Source organism: Tamandua tetradactyla, chromosome 13 (assembly GCF_023851605.1).
Source record: "Tamandua tetradactyla isolate mTamTet1 chromosome 13, mTamTet1.pri, whole genome shotgun sequence".
NCBI classification, from domain to species: Eukaryota; Metazoa; Chordata; class Mammalia; order Pilosa; family Myrmecophagidae; genus Tamandua; species Tamandua tetradactyla.
The window spans coordinates 40,007,539-40,031,149 of NC_135339.1; the positions used below are offsets into that span (position 1 = coordinate 40,007,539).

General features: G+C 34.7%; 1 non-coding gene across 1 annotated transcript; it reads left to right on the plus strand.

Annotated features, from left to right (window-relative positions):
• Window positions 1-22,902: 22,902 nt before the first annotated feature.
• LOC143654644 (U6 spliceosomal RNA) lies at window positions 22,903-23,006 on the plus strand. The gene has a single exon (XR_013161849.1). It is a non-coding gene; the product is annotated as a U6 spliceosomal RNA (small nuclear RNA).
• Window positions 23,007-23,611: the final 605 nt, after the last annotated feature.

Consider the following 23,611-nt stretch of genomic DNA (forward strand, 5'->3'; position numbering starts at 1 on the left):
AATTCCGTGTTTAATTATAAAATAAGAGGAATAGTCAAACTATTTTCTATAGCAACATATCATTTTAAATTACTGCCAGCAAAAAAACACCTGAGGGTTCCAGTTTCTCCATATCTTCATCAAAACTTATTTTCCATTTTTTAAGTTATATCTATCCTGGTGGGTATGAAGTGATATCTTATTGTGGCTTTGCTTTGTATTTCCTTAATGACTAATGAAATAGAACATCTTTTCATGTGCTTATTGATCACTCATAGATCTTCTTTGAAGAAATGTGCTTTCAAAACCTTTCTCCACTTTTTATTTGGGCTGTTTTTATTGTTGAAGTATAAAACAATATTATATATTCTTGATACTGGACCCTTATCAGATATATGATTTGCAAATATTTTCTCCCATTCTGCGTGTTGTGTTTTCACCCTCTTGATAGTGTCCTTTGGCATGCAAAAGCTTTTTTATTTTGATGGAGTCTTTGTATTTTCTCTTTCTGTTTGTGTTTGGTGTCTCATTAAGAAACCATTGCCTAATCCAATTTTGTGAAGCTTTATACCTATGTTTCTTTCTAGGAGTTTGATAGTTTAGCTCTTGCAGTTAGCTCTTTGACCCATTCTAAGTTAATTTTTGTACTTAATGTTATGTGGAGATCCAAATTCATTCTTTGCATGTGGATATTCAATTGTTTCAGCACAAATTGTTGAAAAGACCATTGATCCTCCATTGAAAAGTCTTGGCATCATTATTTTGAAAGTCAGTTGACTATAGATGTATGGTTTTATTCTAGGCTCTCAATTCTATTATATTGATCTTTATGTCTATCCTTATGTGGGTACTCTTTAGATTATGGTAACTTTGCTTTCAGTTTGAAATAAGAATGTGCTAGTCCTCTTTCTTTTTCTTTTTCAAAATTGTTTTGTCTATTCAGAGTCCTTTGTATTTCCATGTGAAACTTAGAATCAACTTATCCATTCCTGCAAAATAAGGCAATTGGAATTTTGATAGGGACTGCATTGAATCTGTAGATCTATTTGAAGATTATAGCCATCTTAACATTATAGTCTCCCAATCTGTGAACACAGGATATCTGTCCATTTATTTAAGTCTTCATTAGCTTCTTTCAAAAATATTTTATCGTTTTCCATGTACAGGACCTGCACTTCCTTGATTAAACTTATTCATAGGTATATTATAGTTAATTATTGAAAGGGTATATTCATTTGATTCCTAGTTATAAGTAACCAAGTATAGTTTATCAAATACAAAACAATTCGGTGTAAATCATCCTTCATGTTGTTATTTTGGAATGAATACATAATTATAAAAGTTTCCTTGATCTATATTCTGCAAATGTTTCCTTTAAGGCATTTTATTTAAAAACCCATTATTATCTCTTACCTGGTTTGTATTAAGAATGCAAAGGAGTTTGGCACACATTACAAATTCATGTTCAGATACTGGTCTACTCCTACCTCATTTTCTGGAGTCACAAATGACTCTTTTTTAAAAATTGTATTCTAGTAACATGTAACTGTCTAAAATTTCCCCTTTAAACCACATTCAAATATGTATAATACAGCACTGTTAATTACATTCACGATGCACAAATAACTTTTTATTTTCAATGATAGCCACAGATATTCCAAATTTCTTAGTTGTAAATTAACTTATTAGCTTCTATTAAAATGCATGTTACCATATAAATACACATGCATAGTTATTGAAATATCCCTGAATCTTTATAGAAATATCCCCTAGTACTTATTTTAAAATAAAAATTATTGCTTTTGTCTTCTCAGTTAAGAACAAGCAGAAGGGGCTACTTATGACTTAGTAAGGACATAGACTGCTCTCTATTATTCACCATTGAATTCCTAGGAATAAACAATTTCCAATAAATGATTGTTGAATGGCTAGATGAATGTAAGAAAGTATAAAGATCCTGGGATTTTAAGAGGCATTTTCTATACAAATTTTTGTTAGTCATCTTACTTCTTAATTTTCTGACTTTAAAATTCTGGCCATTTATATACAAATATATATATTTTTAGTTAGGCAAGAAAATGTTCTCATTCCATTTCGATCAAATAGCTTTCAGTTAATCTGGAAGTCACCATTAATTTGTTCCTTTGTTAATTACACTTTTCTAAAAGTATAATTATTGAAAGTTAGAAGGGCCTGAGTCACATCTGTCAAAATAGCCTTATTTTAACTTAGATTTCAATATGAATGAAAGTATACAGTCAATTATTTTCTTAGGAAATTTTGAATTGAATAAATATGTTCTAATTGTATATATAACTTAAGTTGCCTTAATATTTATTATGAAAATAGATTTAGATATGGTATATACTATCCCTAAATGTAATCATTATAGTAATTCCATAATTTTGGAAGAGTACTAACTACCTACTCCTTAAGATTTCATAATCATTATGCACATTAGGTGTTAATAAAAGCAATTTTTTATGTTATTGTCAATGAAATTATCAACTTTCTTATTTATCTATTGGGATTGCCTATAGCCCATTTGATTTTTGGTAGTTTAAAGCAATATATCCATTTTTACTTATCTAAGACAATTTGATAGATTTGGTTATTATGCAGTTTATCTAAGATAGTTTACTAGAATGGCTATTATGTATTCACACACACAATACGGATGCCTTGGTTTCTTAAAGACAGGGAATCTGAAATTCAAAATTTCATATAATTTGGTATATAAATACCCTTGTGTCTAAAAGTGCCCAGGTAGCTTAATACGCACATTCACAAAATAAAAAAATAATTAAAATGAGATTAATTAGCACAGGAATACTAAGTGCATGTACAAACATACATATTCTAAGTATGCAATCTAGGCAGGTCAATTGATTTCTAGTTTTAATGTCTTTTTTTCCTCAAGATATTATGATTAAAGCGAGGCAGATTGCCAGGTGATTTAGTCAGTGTGTTTGGGTTGCACCGTCAGGATACTTTAATTAAAATTTCAATAAAGGATCTGTGGATAGACTACCTCAAAATCAAGTGAATTGTTGGTCTATCATTTTGAACTTGCTGCAGATTTTAGAATTGAGAATGGCATATAAGTTTATGAGTTTATCCCAAAGTAAGCTGTCCTTTTGCAAAGAACCAACCAATTCAGTTTGTTCTCTTTAATCAATAGAAAAATAGAAAAAATACTAAAGATTGATATTGTTGAGCAAAGTTGGCTCTGTTCTTCATTTTTAATAAAAATATTTTAAGCATAATTATATTATTATGTCACTGGTAGTAACTTACTATTTTTATTCAGATTTATTGTATATTTGAATATTGTCTCAAAAATACTAATGACAGTGCAATAATCATTGCTTTATTATTGCAGTTTATTATTGAAAAATCACAACATATTGGAAGAACAGACATTAATGCTTTGAATTTTTGTTTTAACTTGAACAAATGTTGCTGTAGAATTTTTGGATGCTATTGAAAGCAATTATAGCAATAACTAGCCTCACACTCACTTATTGGATTATTCTGAACATATAAACTACAGTTTCAGAGTTACATCTTTTTCATTTAGTAGGAAAGTATAATAATATATATAATATATATTTCATGAAGTTCTTGGAACTTTAAATGAGAAAATAGTTTCTGTACATAGCAAACTAGTTAAAGAAAAGGAATCAGAATTCCTTTTTATTTGGGGTAAAATTGTTTCTCTGTAGCCTTGTCTGATTTGCCTTTTTCTGCCTCTCTGAAGCCTAGAAGGAACTAAGCATTTGAAAAAACTCCTCAAACCCACTGCCAGGTATCTCTTTGCCCAAATAAACATTTCCTAACAGAAGAAATTCGGCATCAGCTATACAGTATTTCAGAGAATAGAGGACTTCATGGGGAAGTGAAATGTGTGCAGTGAAAACAAATAAAAATGTCAAGGATGGGGGAGGCTGGGAACTCTGGTGGACGTCCCTGGATTTCTGGCACTATCAGGAGGAGATCTGGTATTTTGAAGGACTCAGTCAGATCACCCATAATTTTATGTCAGACTCAAGGCAAACTTTGCAACTTCACATTCTTCCACATCAGCTATTTAGACTCACAGAATATTTTGTAGGTCCTGGTTCTATTGAAATAGTTTCTCTGTGTTTTGCTGCCATAGTGAATCAATAACTCATAAGTTCTATGCATTTTCTACCTTGATGTTCCCTTTAATAAACAAGAGCTTTTTCTTTAGAACTGTAAGAAAGGAAAGGAAAAACAACAGTTCCTTGTTTGGCTGACAGATGGTTTGGTTTACCATGCAGGTCCTTCCTCATTCTGTGGTGAATAAAAGGCAATTATACTAAATGTACATGCATAACAACCACCTAGGTTTTCTATAATTAGCCCAGAGGTGCTGGGAAAAAAAGACAGGACTTGAACAATCAGTAGCAACTGCTTTCTTTTTACTAAAAAAATACTTTTTTTTAGAAGAAATTTTCTTTTCTTTGCAGAACCACCTGTTTGAATACACTTACTTTAGAGAGTAGAGCAGATAGATCTCTTTGCTTAAAACAGCTTTCCAAGTAATAATAGTACAGCACTAATGCAGCCACCTTTTTTTTTTTTTTTTTTTTTTTGCATGGGCAGGCACCAGGAATTGAACCTGGGATTCTGGCATGGCAGGCGAGAACTCTGTCTGCTAAGCCACCATGGCCCACCCTAATGCAGCCACTTTTAACCCAGCTTAGCTCTTCCTATGCTATGAGGTCAAGTAAGCGAATGTTACTTCTGTGTGATATTGATGAGTTTAGTTCAGCAAAATTGTAACAAAGTAATCCTAAGAAATAGTGCTATAGTCAAATAAGTTGTTGAATTTGAATTGGAGGAAAAGGAAGGAGGAAATAAATAGTTCGAAGACTTTTATGAATTAATGTATATTTATGAAAGTCATTATATGTAGTAAATTCTTAGCTTTTATGCAAAAAAATTAATTTTTTCTTTTATAAACATTTGTCCATCTAATTCTAGAATGATGTTTGGATATTTTCTATTGGGAGATGTTTCAGCTTGCGAAAGCTGTCAGAAAGCAATATACCAGAAATGGATTGGCTTTTACAAAGGGGATTTATTAAGTTACAAGTTACAATTCTAAGGCCATGACAATGTCCAAATTAAGGCCCCAAAAATAGGATACCTTCTCAGAAGAAAGGTAGCTGGCATCCACAGTTCCTCTGTCACACAGGAAGGCACATAGCAGCATCAGCTATCCTTGTCTCCTGGCTTCTGGGTTCAAATGACCCTCTCAGCTCCTGTGAGTCCTTCTTGCTTCTCCCAGAGGCATGTTATGTGTAACTTCTCTCAGCTGTCTCTCATAAAGGGCTCCAGGAAAGGATTAAGACCCACCTTGAATTGGGTTGGTCACATCTCCATGGAACAAACCTAATCAAAAGGCTCCACCCAATAGTCAATATGCCCCCAAAAGATTCTATCAAAAGAACATAGGTTTTACTGGGGTACAAAACTGTTTCAAACCAGCATAGGAGATGATAAGGTGAAGTGAGGGTGTCATGGGTTGTGGAGCTCGAAAGGAATGAGTTAGGTTCTTACCACTTTCAAGCTATGCGATGGAGGCAGATGCTTGATGGGTATATTTCCAATGTAGTATGTGATTCTAAAGATGCTTTGGGTAGGGATATAAAAATTCTAGCATGCAGTAGGCACTCAGAATGGTAGCTTTTAATAAATTTTTTATTAAAGATATTAAAGAAAAATGTATTTGATTAGAGAAGCAAATATTTAGGCACATTTTGCTTGAGAGAATATATACATAAGACCTTCAAAAGGAATAAATATTAAACTATTAAAGGGGAAATTTTTAATAGACTAATATAAATGTAATCTTTGATTTGGGAAACAATTAGTGATTTAAAACTTGAAATAGACCATTCCCTGATTAAGATGGAAGAGTGAGATGCTTCAAGGCTCTGTTCCTCACCAAAGTTTTGAACAGCCATTAGGAACTGGAAGAGACATCTTTCTCAGAGCTCCAGAAAGCATTTAAAGGATTCCAGTGAACCAAGAAAAAGTCTACTTAAAAGTGGAAGGATCTCATGGCACCATGGTTGGCCACTCCCCTACTCTTACCAGCTTGTCACGGAACTGCTTCAGGTCCCTCTTCCTGTCAAGGGAGCAGAACAACCCATAAGCACATAATGGGAGCATATATGTCTGGTCCAGTGTGTCTGGTGGTGATCTGAGGGATTAGCCATCCCAGAACCGGCCCTTCATGTAGACACCAGCTGTCTCTCTCTCTATATATATAGCATATAGTGGCAGCGCCTGGGCAGTGAAGAAACTGTTTCCTAGGGAAGAGGGGACATCTGTTTCTGTATAAGTGGGGGAATTGCCAGGGCCACATGTGCATGCCTAAAATAATATGCATGCACAGAAAAGATCAGAGCAGCCCCTGGGTTTAGGCTTTGTGCTATTCTCTGAACTTATTGTATGGATAAGCCCTGAAGGAGAGCAGTTAACCAGGTTTATCTGCAAAGACTGGGGAGAGTGTTTTACTTTCCCCCTTCTCCTGCCTTTTTTTTTTTTTTCCTGTCAGCTCCTGGCATTTAAGGAAAGCTCTTTTATAATGCTAGCTGGATATAAGCTTAAGGGGCAGATATCTCAGAATCTAAATTACAAGGATAACACACGAAAATATCAAAATGTCCAGTTGTAAACAACAGATTACAAAATGTATGAAGAAACAAGTGATGGCCCTGGAAAAAGAGAAAATGAAAGCATTAGAAACTATCACTGAGGAGGACCAGTCCTGGGACATACATGACAAAGACTTTAAAAAATTGTAAATATACTCAAAGAGCTAAAGGAAAATATGGAAGAAGAACTAAAGGACATCAGGAAAATGATAGATGAACACAAAAAGAATATCAACGGAGAAATGAAAATTATGAAAAGGAAACAAACAGAGCTGAGGACCACAATACAAAAACTGGAAATTCCCTTGAGGAGTTCAACAACAGATTGGAGCTGATAGAAGAAAGGAAAGAATCAGTGAACTTGATAACAAGGGAATTGACTAATCCAGTCTTGAGGAGCAGAAAGAATAAAGAGCCTGAGGAACCTGTGAAACACCATCAAACATATCAGTATACACATCATGTTATCCCAGAGGGAGAAGACAGACAGAAAGGGGCAGAGAGAATATTCAAAGAAATAGTGGCTGAAAATTTCTCCATTTAACAAAAGACACAAATAAACATATCCAAGTATGTTCAACAAACTCCAAACGGGATAAACCCAACTGACCCAAACTGAAACTTAGCATAATCAAACTGTTGAATACCAAAGATATAGAGAGAACTCTGAGTGCTGCAAGAAAGAAATAACATGTCACATACAAGGAAACCTCATTAAGATTAAGTGCCAATTTCTGATCAGAAATGATGGAGGCAAGAAAACAGTTGGATAACATATTTAAAGTGCTGAGAGCAAAAATTGCCAATGAAGCGTGTCTTTCAAAAATGGGGGCGATATTAAGACATTCCCACATAAACAAAAGCTGAGGGAGTTTGTCACTACTAGACAAGTCTCACAAGAAGATGCTAAAGAAAGTTCTGCAGTTCCAAAGGAAGGACAATAGACAAATGGATCAAAGCCGCATAAAGAAATCAAAATTTCCCATAGGGGTAATTCCATTGGCAAATATGAATGTCAATACTATTGCATTTTTGGTTTATAACTCCACTTTTTGTTTCCTATAGCATCTGAAATGCAAATGCATAAAATATCATGATAGATCAGTGGTTTTGAATTCCTAAGGTATAGACATGCAATATGTGACAAGAACTATGCAAAGTGGGGAAAAGGAAGACTATAGAACATAATTTGTGTATACTATTTGAACTTAAGTTTGGTGACAAAGCAAACAATAATGTTATAGATTTAAGATGTGAAATTTAAGCCCATAGTAACCACAAAGAAAATATTTCAGAATATGCAAGCTCATAGTGACAGAAATTAGAGTACGATTTGTCACGGGCAGGGAGAGCAAGGGGAATAGTGAATTAATTCAAGTTGCTGCTTGGAGAGATGGGAAAATTTTAGTAGTGGAGCGTGGTGAGGGTACTGCAATAGGAGTATAAATAGGAGCAGTACCACTGAGTGATATGTTTCAGAGTGGTTGAGATGGAAAAGTTTATGTTGTATATATGTGCCCACAATTTTAAATAAAGAATGAGCAACTAAAGAGAGAGTGAAAAATAAATGCAAAGGTGATCCTGGGAGGGATTTAACAAGGGAAGATAAAAGGCTCAAAGGGACGTTACTGGGACATCTGACAAAATTGGAATATAGACCTTAAGCTTTATATTAATTTAAATTTCTTGAATTTGTTAACTATACTTACAGTGGTTACGTAAGTGAATTTCTTTGTTCTTAGGAAATATACATGGCCATATTAAGTATTCAACAAGCATTATATATGCAATCAACACTCAAGTATTCAGAAAATGGATTGGCAAATAGATGAAGCAATAGATAGATGGATTGATGGATGAACAGATTGATAGAATGATGTGGTAAATGAGGCCAAATATTAAAACTGTTAGATCTGGGTATCTGGGGTACACAGGTACGTTGGAGTTTTCTGAATGGAGTTTGTATTATTTTCATAGCTGTCCCATAAGTTTGTAAGTATTTCAAAATAAAGTTTAAAAAATTATTCAGCCAATTTCCCATTTAAATACAAATACAAAAATGGAAATAAATAACATTAAGCTGCATTACTGCTGCAACACAAATTTCGCATTCATTAAGGAGAATCATCTGAAACCATACAAGTTTTTTTAGTTTATCATAACACCAATATCACAGCTACAATATGCTAACATTAGTAGGAATGCCACAGATCGTCCCAATTATGACTGAAAGTCTGATGTCTATTGCTCTGACAACACATTTAGAAACTGTATTTGTTGAATCGTTCACTGTTAAAGCTGTTCACCTTCCACCCACAAATGCGCTTACTATTTTTGGAATTCTTAATGAGGAAAAGAATTTTAGATTTCATAAGTGCTTGCATTTCATGTCATGTATTTTCCAGTTACAGGCAAAATACATCCCCAGGTCACTAACTCCAATCAATGCTACATACTTACCTAAGTAATTTAGCCACAGGAATAGGAATCTAAACTGAAAAGTTGGAAGCTTAATTGTTCTTAAATCAAACCTAGCACCAGACTACACAGGCATTTTCTTAAATGCTGCTTTTCACCTCTCTTAAGGCTCATCTGTATTCCAAGTGCTTTCTTTGGCTATTAAAAGTAACATAATTCCCTTCCTTATGAGGAGGAATGGGGAGGCCAAATCTCCAATGGAAACTCTGTTTTCTTCCTAAAGCAGACTGAATTGCATTTTGTGTTTTTTAAAAACTGAGTCAGCTATTTGATTGAATCTTCTGGCAGGTAATGTAGATAGGAATAATTCCTTTCATAATTAAAAAGCAAACAAATAATTTCCATTATTCTTTTGGTCTTTTGATTCATGTTAACAAAAATATATTAACAGTCTACAATTCAGAATTCATTACCTATGGTAAAATGCAACAAGTACATTATTTAATCAGCACAAACTAAAAAATGATTCATCGTTGTTATTTGTTTGTGAGAATAAAAACGAAAGTTCCAGGAAAATAATAGGATTTAGCTAACAGCATTCATGATTAAAAATCTTTTGTTCTGATGCAAAATATTTCCAATCAAAATTCCTAATCATTTTTCTTAAAAATGCACAAACTAAATGCTAACGATAAATTAATATATGCGTTATCGAGATTCCTTTTTAAAATATAAGCTATTCATACAAAAAATGGGCGATTATATTTCTTTTCATTGATACAATTATTACTCATAAATATTTACAGGTTATATAATGGCAGGGTTATATTCAAGTAGAGAATAAAAATTATATGTGTACATGTTTGACGTAAATACGCATTTTATGTCATAATAGCAAGCTAGCATCTGAAAATATTGTACAATTTAAGCATGAAATTTGATAATCAATAATGTTTTAAATACTATTGCAACGTTGACTTGAGGGTTTGGTGAGGGAGAGTTAGAGAACTGCAGTACCAATTATTTAAGGTCCCCCAGCATCAATTGTATCTGCTTTGTTCTGAGATATTCTTTTAAAATATATATCATGGAATATAAGAGGCTAAATGGTGACTCAGAGTGTACTCAGAGTTAATTTAAGTTTTCACACTTCAGAAAGAAAAGGTTAATTTTTAACACTGTAATTATGATGCTAGAGAATTCTGTCATCTTGAATAAGGCCAAAATAACTTCCTATCCAACAGCAATATTTGTGGCAACTCTGTCTTACATCATGATCTTCAATAAAGAAAATTAGTTAAGGTAGCATTATATACAGTATTTGTCCCTTCTTTCTCCTCCATCCCCAAGAAACAATTTATGACAATATTTAGGGAAGAAAAACTTGTTTGTGTTGGGAAAGTAGGCTTTCATAGTATGAAGAACAGAAAAAGTTCAGTTCTGACCCATTGATAGAATTTTCTGAAAGAATATTGCCTCCTGTTTCTCATATCATAAACATCTTTGGTATGATCAGTAAATTTAAGATTAAGTATTATAATAGGTATGTAGTGGTCTATCATTGTTATTTTCATTTGAATTTGGATTTCCCTAATGACTAATGAAATTGAGCACAGTTTTAGTTTGCTAAAGCTTCCAGAAATGCGATGTACCAAAAACATACCAGAAATGGGTTGGCTTTTATAAAGGGAATTTATTAAGTCAAGTTTATAGTTCTATGGCCATAAAAATGTCGAGACTTAGACATCCAGGGATAGGTACCTTGATTTAAGAAAGGCCGATGGGTCCCAAACACCTCTGTCAGCTGGGAAGGTATGTGGCTGGCATCTGCTGGTTCTATAGCTTCCCGTTTCAAAAGGTTTCCCTGGGGACATTTTCTTTCTTTGTCTTCGTATGTCTCTGTATGTGCCAGCTCTGAAACTTTTTCCAAAATGATTTCCTCTTAAAGGATGCTAGTAAGTGATCCTTTGACCTTGAATAGGTGGTGACACATCTCCATGGAAATCACCTAATCAAAAGGTCCCACCAACAATATAGTGGGTCACATTTCCATGTAAGCAACTTAACCAAAAGGATCCCACCCAACTGTATTGAATCAGGATCAAAGAACATGGTTTTTCTTGGGTACAAAACAGTTTCAAACCAGCGCAAACATCTTTTCATGTGCTTATTTGCCATTCCATATATCTTTGGAGAAGTGTGTGCTCAAATCTTTTGCCAGTTTTTAACATACTTTTGTTTTCTTATTAATGGATTTTGAGAATTCTTTATGAGTTATGGGTACATTTCTTCTTTTTTTTATTTTTTTTTTAACAAGGGCAGGCAGTGGGAAACGAACCCAGGTCTCCGGCATGGCAGATGAGAACTCTGCCACTGAGCCGCTGTTGCCCACCCTACATTTCCACTTTTGAATGTTATTTGAAAATATTTTCTCCTAGTCCGTGGTTTAACTTTTCATTTTCCTACCAGTGTCTTTCAAAAAATATGTTTTTAATTTTGAGGAATTTTAATTTATCAGTGTTTTCCCTTATGGATTGTGCTTTTGCTGTTTCCCTAAAAAAACTTTACCTAATGCAAAGTCACAAAGGTATTTTCTCCTGTGTTTTTTAATATCTGATGCAAGGCCTGGATTAAATTTTATTGAACACACATGGTGAGAGCTGACTTCTTTGTCTTATTACTGATCTTAAGGGGAGTTTTTCTTGGATGCCTTTTATTGGGTCAAGAAAAATTCCCTTCTGTTCCTGGTTTGCTGCAAGTTTTTTTTTGTTTTTTTTTAAATACCAGGAAATTGATGTTGGATTTTGCAGACTACTTTTTCTGAGTCTATTTTAATGATCAGATACTTTCTCAAATTTTGAGTTATAAAAAAGCTGAGTTACACCAATGGGTTGTCAAATATTAAAATACATTTATATTCTCGGGATAAACCCCACTTGGTACTAGGTACCTTGTAGATTTGTATTTACTCAATAACTGTTTAGTGTTTTTGCATCTATGTTTATATAGGCTTTTCTTCTGTAATTTTCTTTTCATGAAATATCTTTCTCTGGTTTTGATATCAAAGAAATGCTGCCACATTTGATTAGGGAATTATTTCCCTAAATAATTCCATAAATGATTAGGGAATTATTTCCTCTTTTCTAAATTTCTGAAAGAATTTATGTACAATTGCTATTTCTTCCTTAAGTAGATGTAGGTCCATTCAGATGATATGTTTCTTCCTGAGTGAGCTTTGATGGCCTGTGTCTTTCAAGAAACTTGTCCGTTTAATCTAAGTTGTTGAATTTACAGTCATGGAGTTATTCACAGCATTCCATTTTAATCCTTTTAATATCTTTAGACTCTGTAGTGATTACATCGCTCATGTGCTTGGCTTTCATGATTGGTGCTTTTCTCTTTTTCTCCTGAAAAGTCAGGCTAGAGATTTATTAATTATATTAACCTTCTCAACCTTTTATTCATTTCTTCAATTTTCTCTTCTGTTTTCTGTTTTTATTTCTTGATATCCCTTCTGATTTTACTACCTCATCAGTAGAAAAATAATTCAATAGAAATAGGCCCACAGGTTAGTACCATGAATGAATTAGCAGACACGGACTTTAAAATGGCTCAGATAAATATTACAAACTATTGCGCACAGATTTAAAGTAGAGCATGAACCTGAGGAAAAAGGAATGGAAGATATAAAAAAGTCCTAAATGAAAATCCAGAGTTGACAAATGCAATATTGAGAATGAAGCGTTCACTGTCTGGGACTAATAGCAGTTTAAATGATGAAGGAAAGGTCCGTGAACTTAAAATCATGAAAATGTAAATTATCTAAATCTAAACACTCAGAAAAAAATGAATAGAGCCTGGCCTGGGGGGTGACATAAAATGATTTAAAATCAGAGGAGTAGGAAATGTGAGTGAGGGGCCAAGATGGCGGCTTAGCAATGTGCGAGTTTTAGTTTGTCATCCAGAACAACTACTAAATAACCAGAAACAGTACAGAACAGCTCCCGGAGCCACGTCAGTGACCAGACACACAGGGTACCCCAGTCAGGACCAGCTGGACAGGCTGCAAGCCTCCCCAAAACCGTGAGTTCCCCAAGCCACGGCAGCCGACGCCTGGCGTCCCTCCCCCACAGGCAGCTTCCCAGAGGGAAAGGAAAGAGACTCTAAACCTGGTCAAGGCAGAGGTCAAACATTGGGCTCACGGAAAAAGAGGAAAGGGGAGGAAACGGAGGATTTAGTGGCTGTGTCTCTACAGAGACTTGGCAGCCTCTGGATTCAGCAGCGGGACTTCTCAGGCTGCAAATGCCCCAGGCATAGGCAGAAACGGGCTGCTTTCAGGGCTGTCTCCCACCTGTGCCTTCCCCAGGAGAGGGATGAAGCCCAACTCAGGTGGAATCCCTCCATCAAGGAACTCAGACCCCAGCTTGGCAATTTGAAGCCATTAAAACCAGCCTACAACCTCTCCTCCATCTTCACCACGCCCCCAGCAGGGAGAGTCTTCCAAAGTTAAAAGTGCCTCAACATCTTTTGCTGGTGTGACCCACAGGCAGATGCACCACATACTGGGAAGGATAAGAAAAACAGAGCTCAGAGACTTCACAAGAAAGTCTTTTAACCTGCTGGGTCTCACCCTCAGGGAAAACTGACGCAGGTGACTCCTTGCCCCTGATAGGAGGCCAGTTTAGTCCGGGAAAACCCTGCTGGAGTCTATAATACCTAGGTAGACCCTCCTAAGGGTGGGGAGGGAAAAGGCACCATACAAGCAGGGCAAGAAACAAGGAAACAAGAACTGAAAAATTATCCTCTGTTAAACAAAACCTAAGCTAGAGGTCCAGAAAAAGCTGAACTGAAGGTCAAAGAACAGATAGCAACAAATTCATCTAGCAAGAAAACCCTAGGTAAGAGAAGTGAAGGCAATCACCAGAATAAACTAATTAAGGTAATTAAATGTCTAGATGCCAGCAAAAAATAACAAATCACACCAGGAAAATTGAAGATATGGCCCAGTCAAAGGAACAAACCAATAGTTCAATCGAGATAGAAGAGCTGAAACAACTAATTCAGAATATACGAACAGACATGGAAACCTCATCAAAAACCAAATCAATGAATTGAGGGAGGATATGAAGAAGGCAAGGAACGAACAAAAAGGAGAAATGGAAAGTCTGAAAAAACAAATGACGGAACTTACGGGGATGAAAGGTAGAGCAGAAGAGATGAAAAAAACACAATGGAAACCTACAATGGTAGATTTCAAGAGACAGAGGTTAGGATTAGTTAACTGGAGGACGGAACATCTGAAATCTGACAAGATACAGAAACTATAGGGAAAAAAATGGAAAAATATGAGCAGGGACTCAGGGAACTGAATGATAATATGAAGCGCACAAATATATGTGTTGTGAGGGTCCCAGAAGGAGAAGAGAAGGGAAAAGGAGGAGAAAAACTAATGGAAGAAATTATCACTGAAAATTTCCCAACTCTTATGAAAGACCTAAAATTACAGATCCAAGAAGTGCAGCGCACCCCAAAGAGAATAGACCCAAATAGACATTCTCCAAGACACTTACTAGTCAGAATGTCAGAGGTCAAAGAGAAAGAGAGGATCTTGAAAGCAGCAAGAGAAAAGCAATCCATTACATACAAGGGAAACCCAATAAGACTATGTGTAGATTTCTCAGCAGAAACCATGGAGGCAAGAAGACAGTGGGATGATATATTTAAATTACTAAAAGAGAAAAACTGCCAACCTTGAACAGACAACTCTCAGAAGAGGAAATACAAATGGCCAAAAGGCACATGAAGAGATGTTCAACGTCCCTGGCCATTAGAGAAATGCAAATCAAAACCACAATGAGATATCGTCTCACACCCACCGGAATGGTCATTATCAACAAAACAGAAAATGACAAGTGCTGGAGAGGATGTGGAGAAAGAGGCATACTTATTCACTGTTGGTGGGAATGTCAAATGGTGCAAACACTGTGGAAGGCAGTTTGGCAGTTCCTCAAAAAGCTGAATATAGAATTGCCATATGACCCAACAATACCATTGCTAGGTATCTACTCAGAGAACATAAGGGCAAAGACACAAATGGACATTTGCACACCAATGTTTATAGCAGCATTATTTACAATTGCGAGGAGATGGAACCAGCCAAAATGTCCATCAACAGACGAGTGGCTAAGCAAACTGTGGTACATACATACGAAGGAATATTATGCAGCTTTAAGACAGAATAAACTTATGAAGTATGTAACAACATGGATGGACCTTGAGAACATTATACTGAGTGAGACTAGCCAAAAACTAAAGGACAAATACTGTATGGTCTCATTGATATGAACTGACATTAGTGAATAAGCTTGGAATATTTTGTTCGTAACAGAGACCATCAGGAGATTGAAATAGGGTAAGATTTTGGGTAATTAGAGCTGAAGGGATATAGACTGTGCAACAGGACTGGATACAAAAACTCAGAAATGGACAGCACAATACTACCTAACTGTAATATAATTATGTTAAAACACTGAATCAAGCTGCATGTGAGAATGATAGCAGGAGGAGGGCTGGGGACATATTGAAATCAGAAAGATAGATGTTAAAGATTGAGATGGTATAATCTAGGAATGCTTAGAGTGTATAATAACAGTGAAATGTACAAGGTACAATTTTAAAAATGTTTTTGCATGAGGAAGAACAAAGGAATGTCATTATTGCAGGGTACTGAAAATAGATGGCAATTAATATTTTAAAATGTCACCTTCTGTGTGAGACTAAAGCAAAAAATGTTTATCTGTTACAAAATTAATATTTTGACTAGTGCATTTCCTAATATAACTTATGTAGATAGTTTGATTGAATGCCATAAGTACTTGGAATCTCAGGTAGGACATGAGATTTTGTTGGTTTGTCCAGAGTGATGCCCCGATGAATCCCAGAGTGATTAGTTCAGTGAGTGGAAAAGTGTCTGCAAAGCTCCCTTTGGGGAGTGGTGAGAATGGGGAGAAATTCAACTTCCCCAAGTTGAATTCTTGATAGTCTCACAAACAGTGTGGACAACCAAAGCTATAGGCAGAGCCCCCAGTCTTGGGGTTTGTTCATATGAAACTTAACCCCACAAAGGATAGGTCAAGTCTACTTATAATTTAGGCCTAAGAGTCACCCCCAAGAGAGCCTCTTTTGTTGGTCAGATGTGGCCCCTCTCTCCAGCCAACACAACGAGCTGTCTCACTACCCTACCCTTCTCTACGTGGGACATGACTCCCAGGGGTGTTGATCTTCTTGACAACGTGGGACAGAGATCTTGGAATGAGTGGAGACTTAGCATCAAGGGATCGAGAAAACCTTCTCAACCAAAAGGGGGAAGAGGGAAATGAGACAAAGTGTCAATGGCAGAAAGATTCCAAACAGAGTCGAGAGGTTATTCTTATGCATCAAGTAGATATCATCTTGTTATCAAGATGTAATGGAGAGGCTGGAGGGAACTGCCTGAAAATGTAGAGCTGTGTTCCAGTAGCCATGTTTCTTGAGGATGATTGAATAATGATACAGCTGTAACAATGTGACTGTGTGATTGTGAAAACCTTGTGTCTGATGCTCCTTTTATCTACCTTGTCAACAGATGAGTAGAATATATGGAATAAAAATAAATAATAGGGGAACAAATGTTAAAATAAATTTAGTTTGAAATGCTAGTGATCAATGAAAGCGAGGGGTAAGGGGTATGGTATGTAAAATTTTTTTTTTCCTATTTTTGTTTTATTTTACTGTTGTCTTTTTATTTCTTTTTCTGAATTGATGCAAATGTGTGGGAAATGATCATGATGATGAATATGCAACTATGTGATGATATTGTGAATTGCTGAGTGTATGTGATGGGAATGTTTGTGCTTCTTGTAATTTTTTTTTTTAATTAATAAAAAATTTTTTAAAAAATCAGAGGGGTAGAGCTTAGTGGGAAAAACTAAACAGCTAAAGCTGAAAGTCTTCAAAATTTGATGAGAATTATGAACTGCAGATTCAGAAAACCAAATAACACCAACACAAAGAAAAACAGCAATAGTAGTGCAGTAATATTAGTAATAATAATGACAAGAACAACAACAAGAAGCAGTGACAAAGAGAACATCTTAAAGGCAGCCCTAGACTAAAGGAACTACTAAAATTATGGCAGACTTTTTATCAGACATTATGCAACAGATGAAATAGAAAAGAATATTTAAAGTGCCGAAACAGTCAAGTTTGGTTTGAAAACTGTACATAGAGAAACTGTGCTTCCAAATTGAAGGCAAAATGACTTTTTGTGGACAAAGACTGAGAACTAATCACCAAAGAACTATACTACAATAAACGTTCAGCAAATAACAAAGCTTCAAGCAACACAGTCAGAATAAAAAATGAACTCACAGTTCCACAAGAGTAGGAAGAGATTTCAACACACATTTCTCAGTTATTAATAGAAAAGCTAAATAGAACAAGTTCTTTATTCTTGACTGAAGTGAGAGGGGTAAACTTTGGTTATATCTCTCATTGGGCATTTTGGGACAAGGTGGGGGTGGGGGATGGTTGTAATTTGAACTGGGCAGTATGAAAAAAATATGTTAGGTAATAGCTTCTAGAAGGAAGTCAGTAAACAAAATGTGCATTGGGGGAGTGATAAAGGATTAATAGGGATGCAGTAGGTAATTAGAAACATTTTATCCCTTAGCCAACATTGTGGGTAAACCACTATATAAGTTGCATGGCTAGGAGGCCAGGTGTACTAACTGCTTTGGACCTCTTCTAACAAGCACTAATCAACCAGTTTGGATAGAAAATAAATTCTAAATTGCAACTGCATTGAAAACAAAGTTAGATAATAGGCTGTGATTAAAATCTTGACACAAATGAGATTCATGGAATTGAAAATATTTTTATTGTAATTCTGTCATATAGCCTCAGATTCCTGATCTAGTGAAAGTCCATGACAAGTTTATGGTGACATCTTATATATGGGTGATAGCTGTAGTTCAAAGATGAATAATATTTTCTCTTTTTATTTCCTAGTTCCTATGAACATATTACATTTTTAAAGGAAGGAATTTTTACATAAAATTTTTGAATAACTATTTATTTGTAGGATAAAAGCACAAAAATAACTAGATTTCTTTGCTTCAATACGGGAACATGAATGAAGTAAATATCATAAATAGTAATAATGAGTAATAGATTTAAAAAAATGTGCAGTATTAGCACAGAGAATGGCTTGGACCAAGTTAGTTGTATGTCTCATTTTGCCTTTCAAATTCTGAGTCCACTTGTGCTATGTGCAATTGATAAAATTCTCATCTTAATGAAAATATTTCACTTAATGAGTGGGGATACTTAAAGATGTGATTAAATTCACTTAATATATTTACTCAAATATAAACAACAAGAAAAAAAAAAACTAAACTAAAAAGGCAACTTTTAGAATGAGGATGGAAAGTTGTCAATGTAAGTGGACTGAAGATGAGAATAACAATGGGGGTTAGGCATCATTAGCCTAAAGCAACAATATTGTCTCAGCGCATCAATTTTACCCAGCTGGGAATTTTTAAACGTAGTTTTTGGAAAGAAACACAGAAATGATAAAATGGCATTCAGTACTAAAATATGCTATTTTTAAAATGTTGAAGGTAATAAGAATAACAGAATCAAGCAAATTTTGTGCTATATGCACAATTTCCCTTTACGCTACATCTAGGGTATAGATTCTCCCTAGCTGAAATGAAGATCTATTCAATATATCCAGAAGCGACATGATAATGCTTTGAAACAGAGGTTTTATATATATATTTATATATATATGGCTAAAAATTATTAGATAGTCAAGATATCATTTAAGTATATATTATACAATATCAATGATGGTAGCAAATGAATAATTTGATGATGACTTTTGTTATTAAAGCAGCCTATGAGAAAGTGCTTAACTTTCCATTATTCTAAGCTCATAATTTACTCACATAAAGGCTTATAGCTATGTATCATATATATGCAAATCACATACACATTAGAATATTATATATATTTGCACTCCAGGATAATTATTACACCTAAATGAATAGACAATATTTTCTTTTAATGCCATAGAAATATTTATCTTTTGTGATGACAATCACCCAAAAGAATTCACACAAGTCTTTGATTGTTTCACCGGAATATACTGTCCATACCTTATTTTAACTAGCATTAGTTTTCTTTAATATAAATGAACTTATTTGTTCATTTTGTAGTACTCCATAGTAGCATAATTTTTAATATCCTTAGGAGATAAAGGAGATTTTACTACTTCATGTTATATCAAATCATCTGAGATAATTTTAGGATCCTTGGATCAATTCTGTACAGTCTCCTGCTTTGCTCCTTTATATCACTTCTCACAGACCTCTTTTACACTACCTTTAGGAGCAGCTCACTTATCATATTATCAGCAATGTGGAAAGACAAATATTCAAGGCTGTTAAAAATTTTGTGTAAATGAAATGTAAATAGGTGACCCGAGTGTGACCTCAAATTTTTCATTTGCATTTGTATTATAGATGTGTTATCTTCTAACAAGGATGGGAAAATTATTTTCATTATTTATTTTAATAATTGCTCCAAGTATTTTTGTTGGCTAAGGAAGGTACCCCAAGTACACAAGCAGAGGTAGACATATTCAACCAAGACTTACTAAATACCTCTGTTTATGTTTTGGTGATAGATGCTTTGGTTTTAATTTCTAGGGATCTGAAGCTATTGTCTAAATTTAGCTTTTAAGTAATTTGAGAATGATTAACTTCCTCAGCTTACTTAGATCTGAAAATATTGGAGCTAAGATAGTGAAGAGAATTTTACTGATCACACATTAGGTTAGTAAATATTATCATGTGCCAATAATGACTTTGGATATTAATAGTACAGCAAAATCATAAAGGAATCTGTTTTAGTTTCCTAGACTGCTCAAGCAAATACCATGAAATGGATTAGACTAAACCATGGGAATTTATTTACTCATGGTTTTGAGGCCAGGAAAATATCCCAATCAAGGCATCATCAAAGTGATGCTTTTTCCCCAAAGTCTCTGACATCCTGGGGCCAGCTGCTGGTGACCCTTGGTTCCTCTACCACTTGGCTAGGCATGTTGTGATGTCTCCTAGTCTCTTCCTTCTCTTTCAGGTTCTATTTCAGCTTCTTGTTGCCTGGGGCTTTCTCTCTCTGAATGAATTTCATTTTCTTATAAAGGATTCCTAGCATAGGATTAAGACCTTCTGCTTGAGGTACCGTAACTGTACTTAACAGTTACACCTTAACTGAAGTAACCTCATCAAAATGTACTACTTACAATGGTTTCATACCCACAGGAATGAATTAATTTTAAGAACATGTTTTTCTGGGGTACATACAGTTCTAAACCACCACAGAAACATATCACAGAAATGTAGCACATGGTACGTCAAATAGGAAGAAGGTACCCTATTATAAGACATTTTTCAGTAAGTATATTTATTATAAACATTAATGAAAGACAATAAATATCACCAAATAGATCATTCATTTACACTGATAGCTGAAGATTAGAAAGATGAGAATTTTATTTTTATTTAATAAATTTAATGAAATTGATAATAATTAATCTAGATATTTCAGATGTCTTTGATCTGTAGTTTCCCTTCCAGTCACAAATCAGGCTCTGGTAATTATAGTATCAGGTGAAGCCACTTCCAATTAATGGCCAAAGCAAACCCTCTCCAATAAGATTTCATAGCTATATCCTTTCTATGTATATCTTATCTGTTGACTTTCACAGTTCTCATTAAGAAACCAAATGTAAGGTGTGCAATACACGTCATACCTATAAATAGAGGAATAATTGGAGCAATCAAGGAAGGACATTGCCTCCTGCAATGCTCATATGATTATTAAATCCATGTGGTCAATTAGGCAATCAACTGAATATGAAAACTTTTATTTTCATCTCCTGGCATTCTGAAGAAGAATCAAGAAAGGATTCTTGATAAGCAACAGGATATAGAATTCTCTCTCAAAGTTATTCTAATATGATGCTAACCAAAGAAATTTGTTTTTTGCTTTACCATGGCTGCTTGACCACTTGAGAGCTGATATGTACTAGATCCATCCAATAATGTAAGGAAAGTTCTAAAAATAATAATTTAAAAAGCCAAAAAGCAAAAGGTTAGTTTGAGGTATAAAATAAGAAGGGAAAATAGCACAAAATATCAATTGAATTTTGAGATATGTACAAAAAGCTATCAAGCAGCAAGTGCCTATGCATACTTGCCATTTGTATTTATATTGATTAATTGCAAGATAAATAAAATGTGAGCTTTTTAAATCCAGAAAGGAAAATTCTATTAACCTTCTGTAGCTTGGACTTTATAAAGTTGTTTCTAAATTGGTTAATCTTACTGAAATAGACAGAAAGCATACTTTAGATTTTTAAAAATTTTTTAAAGAGAGAATGATCCTATTTCAGCCCAAATCCATTTTGGGACTTGGAAAAGGATTAGCAATGTTCCCCTGATTTCACCAGCCACTTGATAAAGGGATGGTCTACAGTGACAATTTCCAAAAGAGAGGTGGGGTTCTAGTACAAAAATAGTAATTGAAGGGGGTCCTGTTTTCTAATTGCCCCCACCCCAATTCTCTTCCAATCCCATGGGCTATTCTTGGACTGTCTTTATGAATAAGATTAAATCCCCAATCTGAATGGTTTCATAAGGCAACAAAACCAGCAAACTTTTTAAAATATTCACACTTCATTCTATCCTATTTCTGTCATGGTGTTCATTTGTCTTTACAAGGAAGGGATAAACAACTGAAATCCTAAACAGAAAATAAGTACATTTTGGTGTAGAGGGCACAAAAAAAATCAAACAAAACCTCCAAATACAAAACAAAGCACAGAAGAAAACACATATAAGTTGGCCTAAAATTGAAGGGAGTTGGATGGGGTGGGGTGCATAGTGAGATAGGAAGAACACTTATGGGGGAAATACAGTGGAGGAATGCTTACAGTAACACTTACCTCATTCAAATTATATTTAGAGATAGAGAATCTCCTTGTGATACCTAGCGATGAGTCCTTAGAAGCCTTTTGTTTTTGGATGCATGGTCTGGGAATCAAACTGGGTCTCCCACATGAAAGGCCAGCATTCTACCATTGAACCACCTGTGTACCCTATACGATGTGGTTTCAATTGTGGAGGGTAACCAAATATCTGAAGGAATCCAAACAGATTTTCCATTTATAGCTTGGGTAAAGCCCTAGATGGTTGCCTTATTAAACAACATTCGAAAACAAAGACAGGAAAACTTAAGAGGTTGGTGGGAGAAAGATAATAGTTGGCTTTAATATTTAATGAGGTCCAAAGTTCACAACATTAAGTTTATGATTCCTATTTATTAGATAGAGAATATAAGTGAAAAAGTAGGAAAAGGAGCCAAAGGACAGCTTTTTTCTTTCTTTTTCTAAATATGTAATTCTTTTATTATTCTGTAAAAAGTTGACAAAATATACAGAACAAAACTTTCCTTTTTTTAAAACTGATGGTCCAAACTCATATTATCACATACATAAATACTATACCCTACAGCTGATCATGAATTAGGAGGGGTCCGACAATGTAGTCCTCTTAAGTGTTAAGCTCCCAAAAAAGCCTCATCCAAGCTTGTTCTCCTCTACAATTTATCCTGAATGATCACTGCAGATTTTTTGTTTGTTTGTTTTAACTGAACTGAGTGACTGGAGGAAGGAAATCAGTGAGTGTAAGAATGTTTTGGAGTTGTGCTCTCTTCGGCAGCACATATACTAAAAGTGGAATGATACAAAGATCAGCATGGCCCCTGTGCAAGGATGGCACGCAAATTCGTGAAGCGTTGCATATTTTTAAGTGTTTACGCAAAGGAAAATACTCCTGTTAAACCGTAAGTCATGATTTCTGTCGTGTACCACAAATAGCCACAGAAGAAGCATCCCAGAATACAGATGTTTCAGCCAGAAAAAAAGAAAGAAAGAATGTTTTGGAGTTAATTCTCAAAATAATTTTCACCCCTCAAAAAAATACCAGTATGTGTGTGTGTGTGTGTGTGTGTGTGTGTGTGTGTGTGTGAGGGTATTTGGATATAGTTGATACTATAAAATATAAAGGAATTGCCTTACTATTTAATAAGGTGACATCACATCATTAACATTATTCAGAGCAATTATATTGCCGATAATAATGACACAATCTTCTACTTTATCGAGATCTGATAGAAAATAACACAAACTCATTATCCAGTATTACATTTGTAAACAGGTAGTATCATAATTCAATCATAGAAATCCTCCCTCATCTTTATTTCCTAATAGTCAAAGAGATATTTAAACAGATGTACATTATCACCAATTTTTAAGCTTGAATCCAATTACCTTAAAGGTATCAGACTTAGCCAGCAAGCTTCTTGTTTTTGAAGTCAAGTGAAAGCATTTGAAAGACATATTAGGAAAGAGA